Genomic DNA, 4,358 nt, shown 5'->3' on the forward strand with positions numbered 1-4,358 from the left:
ATAAAATCAGGGTTTTATTTACCTGGTTCGATTTAGTTGTCTGAGTTAATACTTAGTATGTGTTGTCTAGAAAGGATATTAAAAATGTTGAAAATATATTTGTTGTTTATGAATGATTACTTAATAATAAGTGTGTGGTGCGCTTGGCTTCGAGTTATAAATCACCAGGCCACAAAATCAGTTATTTGTTTAGCGACGGTTATATCGGCTGTTGTTGAAAATTACTGCAAAATTGTTTGCCAGCTTCTTGAAGAACGGTGGATATATCACTAAATTGTTGAACGGCAGTTTAAAACCGTCACAAAATCATAAAAAAATGGTGGCTAAAATCCTACTATGATATAGTGAGAAACTGAGAGGTTGGAAAAATTATTGACATAAATCATTGGTAACCTAGCTATAAAAGGTGGTACAGCATTTGATTGTTGATGTAGTCTTGTTAGATCTAGTATATTGATTGGTGTAAATCTTGTGATTTTAATTTGCTTTCTTGGTAATTTATATGGTAGCTACCTTATTTTATTGAGTGTTTTTCTGAAAAAATTACGAACAAATCTAAAATTTAAATAATGATGGACCCAAATTATAAGCATGAGGATTAAAATACTTAATTAAGCCTGTTTTATTACCATCCTATAGGGCATTTTTCTTGAAGGATTTATGTTAGGATATATATTTCTACTACAAAATACCAATTAAATATTGTTGCGAGATCGATAGCACTGATCAGTCTATCATGCATTATTTGAATACGAGTAGAGTATATTTTTTCTTTAATGTTTGTGATTTTTAAAAAATATATTTAATATTTAATTTTATTTTTAATATTTTTTATTTGTATTAAAATTATCTCTGAACGTTAATTCTATAAAAAATATTAGAGACAAAATTAAAAACATTCAGTGATAATTTCGACACAAATAAAAAACATTATGAATAAAATTGAATGAACCTAAAACATTAAAAATAAAATTGAATGAAATTATACATTAGAGATATTTAAAAAAAATCATAAATTTAAAAAAATATACTCCACCCAAATAATAGGATTATATTAAGACTGTACCTTGATACTCTTGTTAAGAAGCTGGTTATTAACTTACCATTAACTATATCCTTGTTGGTTAAATTCAATGATGATTTAAAGAAGAAATATATGGGAAACAAACTTTTAAATATTAGCCAACTTTTTTATTGTAAATTTATTTTTTGAACTCCTTTTTTTTTAAAAAATTAGAATTTAAGATTTATAATATAAGATTTTGAGTTTAAAATTTAGAATTATAAAAATGAGTTGATATTATTAACTATTAAAAATTGAAGCTTTAGTTGAACTCATAACTTATATGAATAAAATTTGATACATTAGTAATAATACTTTAGTTTAAATATATTTTTGGTATATTGTAAATTTTAGTTTTTACTCACTAATATTGTCTTATTCTAATGTTCAAATATTTATGAAAACATTTGGATTAAATCTCAATAAAGTCATTTTATAATATCCCTGCAAGATTAATTATGAAATATTTAGTCCAAGTCAGTCCAAATATATAACAATTTAATTTGAGCTTTCTAAAATCAATTTACAGAACTTTTTAAGGACTAAATCCAATTTCTGTAATAATTTTTTGGACCTATACCACAATAAAATATTATTTATTTACATCGAAAAAAAAATTCTTTTTTTTGATAATTTTCCATGGCTTAAGTAGGAGTAGTCATCCAATAATATATATGCTATACCATCATATGCTGCTTATTATCGCCTATAAATAGATGATGAGATTACCTCTGATTCCACATACATACTACAAACAAAGGAATAGAAATAGTGAGACTTGAAAATAATAATGATGACGAAGCCAACTACTCTTGCTTTCCTCTCCCTTCTCTTCTTCGTTTTGGTATGCTTTCCTTCTCATTCATTCTTTTGCACTTTTTCATTATAATATAATAATTAATATCGTCTTTAACTTAAGAATAATATTATTATATGTTCAATTTTTTTTGTCAACTAAATCAAATTAGTTTAATATCAATAAAAATCATTTTCATCGCTTTCACTTAGCCACTCGCCTAAATTTTACAAAAATATTATACGTATACCAAAATTAATCACTAAAATCAGTTGTATATATATTTGTATATAAATATATATGTAATTTAATTTATTTTCAATACGTATTTATATTTCAACATATATTTTATATTATAACTAATTTGATAACTAATAATTTTAATATACATATAACATAATCAAAATTTTATTACTCAATTTAATTGAATTTAATTGATAAAAAGACTTAGCTTATACATGTAGCATTTCTCTTAACTTATTTGTTCTCGCCTTCTATACTTCTTCATTCACATGAATAAATAATTCACGCGCAATAGTAACTTAGAGTGATGAATATATAGAAGACAAGAATAAGGATGATGAAATAATATGAGGAACATATATAGCATATACACTTTTTTTTTTTCTATTCTCTAGTCATTATATGCTTCATTATATTATATCCCAATTCATGCATAAATAATTCTACCGTGGAAATTAATAAAGTTGCGATAGTAGTAGTATTGATCTTCTCATAATTTTTTGGGGATAAGTTTGTTGCTGCTGTGGAATCAAGAAAAGACCGAGGAATGGTAGAAGGATTTCAAAGCCTTCTCCAAGTGAAGGTTGAGAATAAGCCAAATACTCAAGAGATATTACTTGATGAAGGTCCTAATAAGCAGAAATGTGAAGAGAAGAAAGTGATAATGGAAATAGAGATGATTCTAGAAGATTTTGAACCAAGTTCAAGTATTACAACCAACAACAATGACAATATTGATTTCAAGTTGAAGAACATTGAATTTGAGCCAAGACCAAGTGCTACTACTTACAACCATGATAATATTCATGCCATGCTCACGAACAGTGAATTTGAGCCAAGACCAAGTGCCACTGCTTACAACAATGATAATATTCAAAGTAGCACCAAGTATAACGATTAGATGGGTTAAGGCACAATTTGAAACTCGTGTGTAGTAACTTTCTTGGATGGGATCTAATAATAAATAATAAGCGGTTATATTTATGAATCGACAGATCTTAATTAGAATATGCATGCTTCATACTCATTGAATAATAATATTTTGTTGGTAAAATCATTATATATACTAGTATCATGTCCGGCATTTCAAGCACGTCAAATCGTATTAGATCAAATAAATATATATTTATATAATATAAAAATACAAAATATTGTGTGTAAGCTATCTTATATGTAGGGGGGGCAAACGGACCTGAACCCGCCGGGCCGGCCCGCATAACTGGCAAAAAAGGCAGGTTGAACTGAAAAATTGGGACCACCAAATAGCAAAAGCCCGCTTAATCCGCACCGCTTAAACCGCGGGCTTTGGCGGGGCGGGACGGGCTTCTCCGCCAGGCTTAGTATTTTTTAGCAAGGAGGTATTTTTACAATATTTTTTACCAAAACCCAACTTACAAGAGAATGAAGATGAAAATTGAGTGTTTTGGATTATGTTTATTTTGTTTTAGAGACAATATTTATAATTATGTTTTGGATTATGTTTATTTTGTTTTGGGAACAATATTTATAATTATGTTTTGGATGAAAACTTAGTTTATAATTATGTTTATTAGATATTTATAATTACAAAGACTTTAGTGTTTGTGAATATAAAAATTATAATTTGTTTATACTTTTAGAAATTATAATAGTTAAAAGTAAAAAATAAAAGATTTTTTTATGTCTTTATATATATTATTTAATATTTAAAAGTAAAAAAAAAAAGAGGATATTTGGCGGGCTTGGCCACCGGCCCGCCAGCCTGCCGTTAGGCGGAGCGAGTTAGGATTCTGAGACCGCCTCACTAGGCGGGGCGGGACGGAGCGGGGCGGGGCGGACTTCCCCGCTTGCCACCCCTACTTATATGGCATAAAAGTATTTTGATTCTCCATTAGCTATAATGGAACTAGCTCGTACTCAACTTGATTAGATATATAAATATATATAGTTATAGAAGAAAAATAAAAAAGAATTAAAAAATAACTAATATATGTGGGTAGATAACTAATAATAGCTAGGGAGTGTGTGCATACATATTACGTACAGACAGATCAAATATACATGATGAACAAAACGAGCTTTGGTGAAAAAATGTTAGAAGTCGACACTTTTAATAAATAAAAAATAGAGAAGTGCTTAAATGATTTAAATACAAGAAAAAAAAAGGTTAGTCATTTAGCATTTTTCTTCGGTGATGAATCATACCCCAAATCATACATATTCTTTCTAGTATAATTTGATCATGAACTAACTTTTGTGTGCATTTCAATCAGTCAT

General features: G+C 27.9%; 1 non-coding gene across 1 annotated transcript; it reads left to right on the forward strand.

Moving 5' to 3' along the window:
- The first annotated feature begins 1,777 nt into the window (after positions 1 to 1,777).
- Positions 1,778 to 3,090, forward strand: LOC112788958 (uncharacterized). Its single transcript, XR_011876831.1, has 2 exons — positions 1,778 to 1,907; positions 2,614 to 3,090. It is a non-coding gene; the product is annotated as an uncharacterized protein (transcript).
- Positions 3,091 to 4,358: the final 1,268 nt, after the last annotated feature.

This window comes from Arachis hypogaea, chromosome 3 (genome assembly GCF_003086295.3).
Source record: "Arachis hypogaea cultivar Tifrunner chromosome 3, arahy.Tifrunner.gnm2.J5K5, whole genome shotgun sequence".
Lineage (NCBI taxonomy): Eukaryota > Viridiplantae > Streptophyta > Magnoliopsida > Fabales > Fabaceae > Arachis > Arachis hypogaea.